At 56.4% G+C, this 13510-nt stretch overlaps 1 long non-coding RNA gene across 1 annotated transcript; it reads left to right on the top strand.

Moving 5' to 3' along the window:
* The first annotated feature begins 637 nt into the window (after nucleotides 1-637).
* LOC137451315 (uncharacterized) lies at nucleotides 638-8152 on the top strand. Its single transcript, XR_010989778.1, has 8 exons — nucleotides 638-749; nucleotides 843-921; nucleotides 2663-2824; nucleotides 2918-2996; nucleotides 4002-4506; nucleotides 5051-5224; nucleotides 5469-5628; nucleotides 7089-8152. It is a non-coding gene; the product is annotated as an uncharacterized lncRNA (long non-coding RNA).
* Nucleotides 8153-13510: the final 5358 nt, after the last annotated feature.

The raw sequence follows: 13510 nt of genomic DNA on the forward strand, positions 1-13510 counted from the left end.
GTCCGGTCCATTCCATTCCAACACCATCTAATCAACTAAACCACGGCACTGAGTGCCTCATCCAGTCTCTTTCTAAACACTTCCAGTGATGGTGACTCCACCACCTCCCTGGGCAGCACATTCCAAAGGCCAATCTCTCTTTCACCCTGCTCTATTCTATTCTATGAAGACCTTCTTCCTAACATCCAGGTTTAATTGGTGAGAGCCACAGACTTGGTTGCTGCCACCCGCTGCTAAGGGGTCTGAGTGGCCCCCAAATGGGGTTTGGAGGCAGGTAAAGGTTTCTTTTGGTGTGTGAAGGGGTTTTGTGGGCATCTAGAAGGGGTGTGGAGCCCCCTGAAAGGGTCTGGGATAGTGTCAGGGGGTTCTGGGCTGGTCTACCAGCGGGTCTGGGGACATTAGAAGCGTCTGGGGGTACCTAAAATGGAGCTGAGCGTATCAGATGGGGGGTTTGGGTGCCTCCAAAGGGGTTTTGTGGGCATCTAAGTTGGGGAATCTGGGGGGGTCCTGAAGGAGTTGGGGGGTTCTCCTCAAGCTATGAGCAGACACACAGACAGCTGTTAACGGACTTTCTTTGATCATTCCAGGACTGGTGTGCTGGGACTGGCAGGACCTTCCTGAGCTGTCCACGTACAGTTTCTGTCGACACTCTTCAGCTCGTACATCCGGTTTGCTGACAGAGGGTGTGGGGTTTGTGGGGCCCGGCAGCGAGACTTTTCCAAAGAGGAGCTCTTCAGGGCAGCTCCAAGGTTAGGTTTGGATTCTCCTGGAGTCGCACACAGAACGAGTCTCACGATTCCAGTGGTCTAATTTCATAGCTGCATTTTCTTCTCTCTGCCTAGGTGACAGGACGACCTCACTAATGAAGAGAGATAGCCTGAGCTCTGCAGGAACCTTGAACCCAAGCAGCCAGTGCCTTCTGTGAGTACAAGCTGTCCTTGCTCAACGTGGAACTAGTTGAGAGCTGAAGCCAGACCATACCTTAATTCCCTCAGCTTCCTCTTCTGCAGATTAAACAGTCCCAGTTCCTTCAGCCACTCCTCGTAAGGCTTGTTATCCAGACCCCTCACCAGCTTTGTGGCCCTTCTCTGGACTCACTCTCTCACAAGGGGTGTCCTGGGGAACACCACTCGTGCCCGGCCGTCCACCGGCTGGGTTTAACTCTGTTCCCCACCGCTCTTGGGGCCCAGCCATCCATCCTGTTCTGCTGTCCAGCAGTCCCTTTGAAAAACAATCCATCTGAAAAAAGAAGTAGCAGAGAAGGAAAGCTGAAGCTGCAAAGATTGCAGTCCCCTCAGTTCTGGTTGTAGCCAGGTGGGGGTTGGTCTCTTCTCCCAGGCAAGCAGCACCAGAGCAAGAGGACACAGTCTCAAGCTGTGCCAGGGGAGGTTTAGGCTGAATGTTAGGAAGAGGTTTACAGCTTGGCCAAAGACTCTTCTGATCCCTGTCTTCTGGTCGTGACCAGCAGCGTGCATGGGTGGCCAAGAAGGCCACTGGCAACCTGGCCAATATCGGGAACAGTGTGGCCAGCAGGAGCAGGGAGGTCATTCTGCCCCTGCACTTGGCACTGGTTAGGGCACACCTTGAGTCCCGTGTCCAGTTCTGGGCCCCTCCGTTTAAGCAAGACGTTGAGTTGCTGGAAGGAGTCCGGAGAAGGGCAACAAAGCTGGGGAGGGGTTTGGAGCACAGGCCTGTGAGGAGCGGCTGAGGGAGCTGGGGTTGCTTAGCCTGGAGAAGAGGAGGCTCAGGGGAGACCTTCTTGCTCTCTGCAACTCCCTGAAGGGAGGTTGTAGCCAGGTGGGGGTTGGTCTCTTCTTCCAGGCAAGCAGCAGCAGAACAAGAGGACACAGTCTCAAGCTGTGGCAGGGGAGGTTTAGGCTAGAGGTTAGGAAGAGGTTCTGCACAGAGAGAGTGATTGCCCATTGGAGTGGGCTGCCCAGGGAGGTGGTGGAGTCACCATCTTTGGAGGTGTTCAGGAGGAGACTGGATAGGGTGCTTGGTTGCATGGTTTAGTTGATTAGGTGGTGTTGGATGATAGGTTGGACACGATGATCTTGAAGGTCTCTTCCAACCTGGTCCGGTCCATTCCATTCCAACACCATCTAATCAACTAAACCACGGCACTGAGTGCCTCATCCAGTCTCTTTCTAAACACTTCCAGTGATGGTGACTCCACCACCTCCCTGGGCAGCACATTCCAAAGGCCAATCTCTCTTTCACCCTGCTCTATTCTATTCTATGAAGACCTTCTTCCTAACATCCAGGTTTAATTGGTGAGAGCCACAGACTTGGTTGCTGCCACCCGCTGCTAAGGGGTCTGAGTGGCCCCCAAATGGGGTTTGGAGGCAGGTAAAGGTTTCTTTTGGTGTGTGAAGGGGTTTTGTGGGCATCTAGAAGGGGTGTGGAGCCCCCTGAAAGGGTCTGGGATAGTGTCAGGGGGTTCTGGGCTGGTCTACCAGCGGGTCTGGGGACATTAGAAGCGTCTGGGGGTACCTAAAACGGAGCTGAGCGTATCAGATGGGGGGTTTGGGTGCCTCCAAAGGGGTTTTGTGGGCATCTAAGTTGGGGAATCTGGGGGGGTCCTGAAGGAGTTGGGGGGTTCTCCTCAAGCTATGAGCAGACACACAGACAGCTGTTAACGGACTTTCTTTGATCATTCCAGGTCTGGTGTGCTGGGACTGGCAGGACCTTCCTGAGCTGTCCACGTACAGTTTCTGTCGACACTCTTCAGCTCGTACATCCGGTTTGCTGACAGAGGGTGTGGGGTTTGTGGGGCCCGGCAGCGAGACTTTTCCAAAGAGGAGCTCTTCAGGGCAGCTCCAAGGTTAGGTTTGGATTCTCCTGGAGTCGCACACAGAACGAGTCTCACGATTCCAGTGGTCTAATTTCATAGCTGCATTTTCTTCTCTCTGCCTAGGTGACAGGACGACCTCACTAATGAAGAGAGATAGCCTGAGCTCTGCAGGAACCTTGAACCCAAGCAGCCAGTGCCTTCTGTGAGTACAAGCTGTCCTTGCTCAACGTGGAACTAGTTGAGAGCTGAAGCCAGACCATACCTTAATTCCCTCAGCTTCCTCTTCTGCAGATTAAACAGTCCCAGTTCCTTCAGCCACTCCTCGTAAGGCTTGTTATCCAGACCCCTCACCAGCTTTGTGGCCCTTCTCTGGACTCACTCTCTCACAAGGGGTGTCCTGGGGAACACCACTCGTGCCCGGCCGTCCACCGGCTGGGTTTAACTCTGTTCCCCACCGCTCTTGGGGCCCAGCCATCCATCCTGTTCTGCTGTCCAGCAGTCCCTTTGAAAAACAATCCATCTGCAAAAAGAAGTAGCAGAGAAGGAAAGCTGAAGCTGCAAAGATTGCAGTCCCCTCAGTTCTGGTTGTAGCCAGGTGGGGGTTGGTCCCTTCTCCCAGGCAAGCAGCACCAGAGCAAGAGGACACAGTCTCAAGCTGTGCCAGGGGAGGTTTAGGCTGGATGTTAGGAAGAAGGTCTTCATAGAATAGAATAGAGCAGTTTGAAAGAGAGATTGGCCTTTGGAACGTGCTGCTCAGGGAGGTGGTGCCCAGGGAGTCACCATCACTGGAAGTGTTTAGAAAGAGACTGGATGAGGCACTCAGTGCCATGGTTTAGTTGATTAGATGGTGTTGGAATGGAATGGAATAGAATAGAATAGAATAGACCAGACCGAGTAGGAAGAGACCTTCAAGATCATCGTGTCCAACCTATCATCCAACACCACCTAATTAACTAAACCATGCAACCAAGCACCCTATCCAGTCTCCTCCTGAACACCTCCAAAGATGGTGACTCCAGCACCTCCCTGGGCAGCCCATTCCAATGGGCCATCACTCTCTCTGTGCAGAACCTCTTCCTAACCTCTAGCCTAAACCTCCCCTGGTGCAGCCTGAGACTGTGTCCTCTTGTTGGGCCCGGTGATGATCAAAGTTCTTTTCCAAGCTGCTTACTCCTGTTTGGTTTTATTCTCCTGCATGAATTGTCAGTTCAAAGCACTCGAGAGAAATGGTGTGATGGCTGTGCTGCAAAGCATCAGACTGGGGACCGAAAGACAACCTCCTGTGGATCGATGTACCGGGATATTCCAGGAACCTCTGTGCTGCCATAGACCTGGACTTAAACTCGTTCCAGATGCCGCGGTGTGTTCCACATGACAATCGCACTCGGCACGTGAAGAGTGGCCAAGAGACTTCCCTTGTTTCCTTTGTGGAAGGCTTTTGTGTGTCCCCCGGCCCCGGGGGCCGTGTTCCTCTCGGGCAGGCTGCGGACGAGGCTGCCCTCGGCAGCAGGCGTGCCGCAAGCGGAGCGGCGAAGCTGTGTTCCTGGCAGTTCTCTCTCCGCCTGGATCAGCACGAAGGTGCCGGCCGACAAGGACTTGCACTGACACAGGGTCAGAGAGCTGAGAGCACCAAAGGGTTTAATTGGTGAGAGCAACAGACTTGGTTGCTGCCACCCGCTGCTAAGTGGCCCCCTAATGGGGTTTGGAGGCAGGTAAAGGTTTCTTTTGGCGTGTGAAGGGGTTTTGTGGGCATCTAGTAGGGGTGTGGAGCCCCCTGAAAGGGTCTGGGATAGTGTCAGGGGGTTCTGGGCTGGTCCACCAGCGGGTCTGGGGACATTGGAAGCATCTGGGGGTACCTAAAGTGGAGCTGGGTGTTTCAGATGGGGGGTTTGGGTGCAACCAAAGGGGTTTTGTGGGCATCTAAGTTGGAGAATCTGTGGGGGTCCTGAAGGAGTTGGGGGGTTCTCAGTGAGGTTTTGGAGTCTCTATGGAGTCCCTGTTGTATCTTGGGTCTGCCGTGGGATTGGTAGTGACTGGGTGCTCCGGTTTTGGTGGCTCCAGGGCAGCAGGTACCCACAGGGCTGTGCCTTGCTTTATGTTCCCCAGCTGTGGGCCAAGCAGGAGCCCCAGGGGAAGGGAATTTCAGCATGTGGCGGGTGATAGTGGAGGCGACTTCCTGACAAAATGGCTTTGGGGGTTTGGTTAGGTCTTGTTTTTATGGTTGACTCACTCTTGCTTTCTTTCCTTTTTTTTCAGGGAGCTTAACTGCTTTGCCTGAGGACCAGTTGCAGATTTGTATTCGGCCTCAGCCACAAGCCCTGACACGGAGCGGGGTGCTTTGGTGTCAGAATGTGGAGCTGTTGGAAACCCAATTGCTCACTGAAAAAAAGAAAAGGAATAATTTGTCATAAAAAAATCCCCACAGTTCCTGTAAGCTTTCGAGTTCCTACTTAATAATATAAAGCAGTTTGTGGTTTGGTTGGTTTGGTTTTTTTCTTGTTGTGCTGCAAAGATTTTGATAGGAATTTCTAGGTATTAACTACAGCCAGAGCAAGCCTCTACTTGCCCTGGGAACGCAGTGAAAACCTTTTGGGAATTGGTTCTGCTCTGTTACTCCTCAAGCTATGAGCAGACGCACAGACAGTCGTTAACAGAGTTTCTTTGTGCATTCCAGGTCCGGTGTGTTCAGACCGGCAGGATCTTCCTGGGCCATCCGATTACGGTTTCCGTTGACACTTTTCAGCCCTTACATCCGGTTTGCCGACCGAGGACGTTGGTTTGTGGGCCCTGGCAGCGACAGTTTTCCAAAGAGGAGCTCTAAGGCCAGCTGCAAGGTTAGGTTTGGATTCTCCTGGGGTGCCTGTGCTTGAAAGCCCCCCAGAGGCCGTGCAGAGTGGTGCTCGCAGTAGCTCTGTGCAAGTCTGCCGTGGGCTCAGGAGGCCAGTATCTAGAGAGAGGGAAGGACAGAGACACTTCTAAGACAGTTTTAAAGAAATAATTATGAGAAGAGGCAAATTAATTCTGGGGACTCATGTGATATATCTGTTTAAGAGAAAAAAAAAATGAAGGAGGTTTCTGACCATAACCAGGCTGACAAAGCACAGTAATGTGGTTTCCTATGGGATTCAACTCCTCCTGCATTGCACAGGACACTTCAACAGCTGTCCTGACGAGCTATAAGTAATGAACTTAATCCACCCTGTGCGAGCAATGGGGCAAAAGATTACAAAATCCATGTATGCAGTTGAGATGTGTTACGTTGGGACGCCCAGGATACAGCTCATCAAGCTCTCCTAGTGTTTAGACGCAAGATGGAAGAAGGAAGGGGGAAGACAGAGCAGAAGGTCTATTTAAATATGAAACTCCTAGGCTGAAAGAAAAGAAAAACATTTTAAAGAGCACTCAGTGAGACTCTGTCACCAGCATAGCTAATCACAGAATCACTGAGTGTTAGGGGTTGGAAGGGACCCCAAAATAGCATCCGGTCCAACCCCTGTGCCAGTGCAGGATCACCTGGGGCAGGTTTTGAATGTCTCCAGAGACTCCACTAACTCTCTGGGCAGCCTGCTCCAGGGCTCTGGCACACACAGTGAAAAGGTTTTCCCTTCTGTTCCTGCGGAACTTCCTCCTTTTATTCGTCGGACGCAGCGGAGCCGCTGGGTCGTGTTGCTGCGGCAAGGTGACCACCCTGTAGTTCAGGGCCTGGGTCTGTGCCTTCATGGCAGCCTGTTCCCTTGGCACCCTGTCAGCTTAACAGCCTTGTACTCGGGGCCTGTGTGACGAGTTGTGGAGCCCTCCATCCCCCTTCTGTCCCCAGCAGCAGCCCAAGGTCCCTGTAAGCAGGGCTGGGGAGGCTGCTTTAGGCAGCTGACAGGAACCAACCTTGCCTGGCCCTTAGGGGGCTGAGGTCAGTCCCTGGGCTCCTGAAGAGGTGGTGTTGCGCTGCTGCCAGGAGGGCCGGCCCGTAGGTGGGGCACGGGCCAGAGCCTGTGGCTCTCTGTGGGGCTTTTTGGGGGTGCTGCTGAGGCCTCACTCTGTCCTGTTGGCATCCTTTGTCAGGGTAGCCAGATCCTAGGCCCGATGTCTATCGTTAGCTCAATCGCAGAATTTCCTCGTCTGCTGTTCCTGTCCGTAAATTTTTGCCAGTGCTTCTGTAATAAAAAGGTTTTTATTTCTCCTGTAACTTGCAAGCTGGTGACCTCCTTAGGAGCACCACTGTGTTGTTCACAAAGTTCTTTGCTGTTGCAAAGCTGGGAGAAGTGTGAGGTTCAGCTGATGAAGTTTCTCTCTTTAGGAGTGTCTGCTCAGCCGTCCTCTTCCTGGATCTCGGAGCTTTGTCTCTCCCTGTTTGCGGTGCCCCGACAAGGACTTGTGCCGACACATCCTCGGGAAGCTGAAACCACCAAAGGGTTTAATGGGTTTGAGACAAAATTCACCCAACTCCTTCTGCGGTGGTGTACGGGAAAGAGTCGGTAGGGGAAGCCGCAGGACAGCCTGCAGCAAAGCTCAGGACTTGTTCCCTCGCCTCTGCCTTCTGCACGTCTCCTCGTCGGCCGCCTGTAAGCGAGACGCTTCGCCAGCTGGCTTGTTTGAATTCAGCAAAGTTATGGCATGGAAGTTACCTGGTAGGAGTCGTTGCTAAACAGATGCAGTTGAAGCTTTGTATCTTCCGTTCTCTCTACTAGTTATTCTAATCTTGCCCTGTTGGTTTAGCCCATCAGTTTTCATGTTCTCTTCATGTATTAGTAGCAGAAGAAAGGGCCCCTTGATTCCAGTATTTCTTGCTGTAGTTCAGAGGTAGAGTTGGCTTTCCCTCTGACCTTTTACACTTTTACTTTGTGTTAAGTGGAACCCAAAACTGAATAGGATACTTTGTGTAAAGCTTGAGCAGCCCTTAACTTTCGAATTATTATACTGCATGCACTACTGCTTTGCAACATTCACAGGACTGTGGTGGTGTCAGATAGTTCACTTGCATTTAGCTCCTCAGGGGCCAGGCCTTCCTTTGGGCTGATAGTCTTGGCCAAAGCTGCAATGTTCAGTCCTTGCTGTGAAAGGCAGGAGGTGCTGGCTGGGCAGTTTGCTTTATTTTGTGCCTTTTTGGGGGTGAATCAAAGGGAGTGGGGGGATTGTGGGTGGGCTGGTTCTGCCACGTGGGGCAGGGGGCTGCTGCAGCAGAGGAGCAGGTGAGCGAGGGCTGGGGGCCCCCCCCTAAAGTGCTGAAAATTCTCCGAGGGGACCACACTATCTGTAAAAGTGTAAGTACTGGGGTGAGGCGAGGCGGAGGCAAACCTCTGGTTTGCAGCTGGAGAGGGAGGGCTTGGAGTGACTGGTGCGTAAGAAAGCTTTGGAAACGACCCCTGTCTGCCCTCTCTGCTTCTAAAAGGCTTTTAGCATTGGAAAATAAAAGCCACGTGGGGGCCCGGCTGCTGCCCACGCCCAGGGAGGTGCTCAGTGCTGCCACCCGGTGTGTAACGGCCGGCAGTGCAGCCGTGCCGCGGCGTGTGCCGCCCCGTGGGAGCTCAATGCTGCCACCCGGTGTGTAACGGCCGGCAGTGCAGCCGTGCCGCGGCGTGTGCCGCCCCGTGGGAGCTCAATGCTGCCACCCGGTGTGTAACGGCCGGCAGTGCTGGCGGAACGAACGTTTTTCTGACAGCTCTTGGAGGAACATTTCTGTACAGGTGTTCCCCAGGGCTCCTCAGCTGCTCAGAACTCAACGTGTTGTCTTGGAGGGGAATAAAAACCATGGAAAGCTGAGCGTGAGGTGACAACGCAGGCGCCGCCCCCGCCAGCGTGGCGCCGCCCCCGCCAGCGTGGCGCCGCCCCCGCCAGCGTGGCGCCGCCCCCGCCAGCGTGGCGCCGCCCCCGCCAGCGTGGCGCCGCCCCCGCCAGCGTGGCGCCGCCCCCGCCAGCGTGGCGCCGCCCCCGCCAGCGTGGCGCCGCCCCCGCCAGCGTGGCGCCGCCCCCGCCAGCGTGGCGCCGCCCCCGCCAGCGTGGCGCCGCCCCCGCCAGCGTGGCGCCGCCCCCGCCAGCGTGGCGCCGCCCCCGCCAGCGTGGCGCCGCCCCCGCCAGCGTGGCGCCGCCCCCGCCAGCGTGGCGCCGCCCCCGCCAGCGTGGCGCCGCCCCCGCCAGCGTGGCGCCGCCCCCGCCAGCGTGGCGCCGCCCCCGCCAGCGTGGCGCCGCCCCCGCCAGCGTGGCGCCGCCCCCGCCAGCGTGGCGCCGCCCCCGCCAGCGTGGCGCCGCCCCCGCCAGCGTGGCGCCGCCCCCGCCAGCGTGGCGCCGCCCCCGCCAGCGTGGCGCCGCCCCCGCCAGCGTGGCGCCGCCCCCGCCAGCGTGGCGCCGCCCCCGCCAGCGTGGCGCCGCCCCCGCCAGCGTGGCGCCGCCCCCGCCAGCGTGGCGCCGCCCCCGCCAGCGTGGCGCCGCCCCCGCCAGCGTGGCGCCGCCCCCGCCAGCGTGGCGCCGCCCCCGCCAGCGTGGCGCCGCCCCCGCCAGCGTGGCGCCGCCCCCCTCCCGCGTGGCACCGCCCCCCCCAGCGTGTCACCGCCCCCCCCAAGCCTGAACCCCACCCCCCAGCATGGCACCGCCCTCAACAACATGGCGCCAGATGCTTTAAAATGGCTCAGTGCAGGGTCGTGGCTGGTAGAGGTTGGAGCTCTTCTGCTGTGTCCCAGGTCAGTGCCAGTCTCTGCTGCTTTGTGGGGTTTCTCTATAGCAGCCGCTGGAGCTGCGCGGGGCCTGGGGGGGTGGCCACCGGCGGGGCAGCGCGGGGCTTTTGGGGGGGGGGGCGTGTCCGGGCTTGGCCGGTGGGGCTCTGCGGGGATGGCGGCTGCTGCCTCAACCGTGCCCAGAGGCCCCGTGGGAGCTCAATGCTGCCACCCGGTGTGTAATGGCCGGCAGTGCAGCCGTGCCGCGGCGTGTGCCGCCCCGGGGGAGCTCAGTGCTCACCCCTGTGTGTAATGGCCGGCAGTGCAGCCGTGCCGCGGCGTGTGCCGCCCCGGCGGAGCTCAGTGCTCAACCCTGTGTGTAATGGCTGGCAGTGCAGCCGTGCCGCGGCGTGTGCCGCCCCGTGGGAGCTCAATGCTGCCACCCGGTGTGTAATGGCCGGCAGTGCAGCCGTGCCGCGGCGTGTGCCGCCCCGGGGGAGCTCAATGCTGCCACCCGGTGTGTAATGGCCGGCAGTGCAGCCGTGCCGCGGCGTGTGCCGCCCCGTGGGAGCTCAATGCTGCCACCCTGTGTGTAATGGCCGGCAGTGCTGCCGTGCCGCGGCGTGTGCCGCCCCGGGGGAGCTAATTTCTGCAGCCTAACTGCGCTGAATGCTCGAAAATTCTTAGGGGAAGAGCGGAGAGCTTGAGTCGAGCGTCGCTATGGGTCCAGCGCCTGCGCCCTAGCCCGGCTCTGCTCGCGCCAGGGGGGCAGCGTCCCTGTGGTCGCTATGGATACGGCGCCTGCGCCCTAGCCCGGCTCTGCTCGCGCCAGGGGGGCAGCGTCCCGGTGGTCGCTATGGATACGGCGCCCGCGCCGCAGCGGGTCCGGTCCCGCGCACGCGCCCTCCTCGCGGGCTGCGCCCCGCTTTTCTGGCCGGGGGGGCGGGCGCCGCGCTGAGCAGCTTTGGAGCCGGAGCGGTGGCGGAGAGCCCTGATTCGGCGCCTGACGCCGTTCTGGCCCCAGGGTGCCTGCGAACCGCCGTCCTTTGGCGGGGCAAGGCGTCCTGGCGCATTCGGGGAGCTCGCAGTGCGTTTTCCGGTGTCGCTGCCGGCCCGGGACTCCCAGGTGTGTTCCTTCCGGCGTCTGAAGGTGGTCTGGGGCCATCGGCAGGGCTTTTGGGGGTGACGGAGGAGGTCTGGGGACACCTAAAAGGGTCTGGGGATATGTAAAGTTCTGGTGGGGCCATCTGAAAGGATCAAGGGTCGTGGAGAGGCAGCTGGGCACCTCCGACGGACCCTTTGGGAGGTCTCTGCAGGCTCCCGTGGGAGCTGGGGGTGTCTCGGGGTGGGTTTGGGTTTGGGTTTGGGTTTGTGCTGCAAACAGCGTTGATAGTGACTTAGAGAAAGACACACAAGAGACTCAGTAAGTCTCTTGTATCGTGCTTCTATTCTGGCGCCTGACACAGGTAGGATCATTTCAAAAGAGCTGTGTGTCTTCAGAGAGGTTTGGGCAAACTTTTATACAAAAAGTTATCTGTCTATAATGACAGAGGTCCAGATGCTGCCTATCTATACAAAGCTTATCTATCTAAAAGAGCAGAAGTACACATATCATGCAGGTGTCCTTTATCTTATACAAAAGAGCATCTTGTCCAAGACTAACAGAAGTGAATCACTGACAAATCCTGTTATTCCTTCTCTATCCACACGCTGTCTGCCAGCCCCTCTCCCCCTCCCTGCGTCCCAGCATTTCAGCTAACAAGCGGAAAATTCTTATCAACTCTGTGGTTCTGTTAATGAGACTTTTCTGTTCGTCAATTCCCCCCTTTCTCACAGCCAACAGTATATTCCTATACTATATTTTCTTAAGGCAAACTTTGGACCCAGGCTTTCTGAGCTATCTTTCCCATGCTGACAATTGTGGAAGGTACTCTCAGATGTAGTCACCCAGTCTGATGCCCCCCAAGTCCAATTCATTGAGGCTTCCCCAAATAAAGGGGTCCTCATTTGGCCTCGAGGAAGTTCAGTGCATATCCAACAGTTAGAGAGATTAGTTTGCAAAGCCAATTCTTGCCTAACGTGTAAGTACATATTGCCTTCCCATCCCTCAATTTCCTTGCTGTGCTGCAAAGATTTTGAGGGCAATTTCTAGGTATTAACTACAGCCAGGGCAATCCTTCAAGTGCCCTAGGAATGCAGTGAAAACCTTTTGGGAATTGTTCCTGCTCTGGTACTCCTCAAGCTATGAGGAGCTCTTCAGGGCAGCTCCAAGGTTAGGTTTGGATTCTCCTGGAGTCTCACACAGAACGAGTCTCACGATTCCAGTGGTCTAATTTCATAGCTGCATTTTCTTCTCTCTGCCTAGGTGACAGGACGACCTCACTAATGAAGAGAGATAGCCTGAGCTCTGCAGGAACCTTGAACCCAAGCAGCCAGTGCCTTCTGTGAGTACAAGCTGTCCTTGCTCAACGTGGAACTAGTTGAGAGCTGAAGCCAGACCACGCCTTAATTCCCTTAGCTTCCTCTTCTGCAGATTAAACAGTCCCAGTTCCTTCAGCCACTCCTCATAAGACTTGTTATCCAGACCCCTCACCATCTTTGTGGCCCTTCTCTGGACTCACTCTCTCACAAGGGGTGTCCTGGGGAACACCACTCGTGCCTGGCCGTCCACCGGCTGGGTTTAACTCCGTTCCCCACCGCTCTTGGGGCCCAGCCATCCATCCTGTTCTGCTGTCCAGCAGTCCCTTTGAAAAACAATCCATCTGAAAAAAGAAGTAGCAGAGAAGGAAAGCTGAAGCTGCAAAGATTGCAGTCCCCTCAGTTCTGGTTGTAGCCAGGTGGGGGTTGGTCTCTTCTCCCAGGCAAGCAGCACCAGAGCAAGAGGACACAGTCTCAAGCTGTGCCAGGGGAGGTTTAGGCTGAATGTTAGGAAGAGGTTTACAGCTTGGCCAAAGACTCTTCTGATCCCTGTCTTCTGGTCGTGACCAGCAGCGTGCACGGGTGGCCAAGAAGGCCACTGGCAACCTGGCCAATATCGGGAACAGTGTGGCCAGCAGGAGCAGGGAGGTCATTCTGCCCCTGCACTTGGCACTGGTTAGGGCACACCTTGAGTCCCGTGTCCAGTTCTGGGCCCCTCCGTTTAAGCAAGACGTTGAGTTGCTGGAAGGAGTCCGGAGAAGGGCAACAAAGCTGGGGAGGGGTTTGGAGCACAGGCCTGTGAGGAGCGGCTGAGGGAGCTGGGGTTGCTTAGCCTGGAGAAGAGGAGGCTCAGGGGAGACCTTCTTGCTCTCTGCAACTCCCTGAAGGGAGGTTGTAGCCAGGTGGGGGTTGGTCTCTTCTTCCAGGCAAGCAGCAGCAGAACAAGAGGACACAGTCTCAAGCTGTGGCAGGGGAGGTTTAGGCTAGAGGTTAGGAAGAGGTTCTGCACAGAGAGAGTGATTGCCCATTGGAGTGGGCTGCCCAGGGAGGTGGTGGAGTCACCATCTTTGGAGGTGTTCAGGAGGAGACTGGATAGGGTGCTTGGTTGCATGGTTTAGTTGATTAGGTGGTGTTGGATGATAGGTTGGACACGATGATCTTGAAGGTCTCTTCCAACCTGGTCCGGTCCATTCCATTCCAACACCATCTAATCAACTAAACCACGGCACTGAGTGCCTCATCCAGTCTCTTTCTAAACACTTCCAGTGATGGTGACTCCACCACCTCCCTGGGCAGCACATTCCAAAGGCCAATCTCTCTTTCAACCTGCTCTATTCTATTCTATGAAGACCTTCTTCCTAACATCCAGGTTTAATTGGTGAGAGCCACAGACTTGGTTGCTGCCACCCGCTGCTAAGGGGTCTGAGTGGCCCCCAAATGGGGTTTGGAGGCAGGTAAAGGTTTCTTTTGGCGTGTGAAGGGGTTTTGTGGGCATCTAGAAGGGGTGTGGAGCCCCCTGAAAGGGTCTGGGATAGTGTCAGGGGGTTCTGGGCTGGTCTACCAGCGGGTCTGGGGACATTAGAAGCGTCTGGGGGTACCTAAAACGGAGCTGAGCGTATCAGATGGGGGGTTTGGGTGCCTCCAAAGGGGTTTT

The sequence above is a fragment of the Melanerpes formicivorus genome, unplaced genomic scaffold (assembly GCF_026170545.1).
Source record: "Melanerpes formicivorus ecotype bairdi unplaced genomic scaffold, bMelFor1.0.p_v2 SCAF_41, whole genome shotgun sequence".
In the NCBI taxonomy this organism is placed as follows: Eukaryota; Metazoa; Chordata; class Aves; order Piciformes; family Picidae; genus Melanerpes; species Melanerpes formicivorus.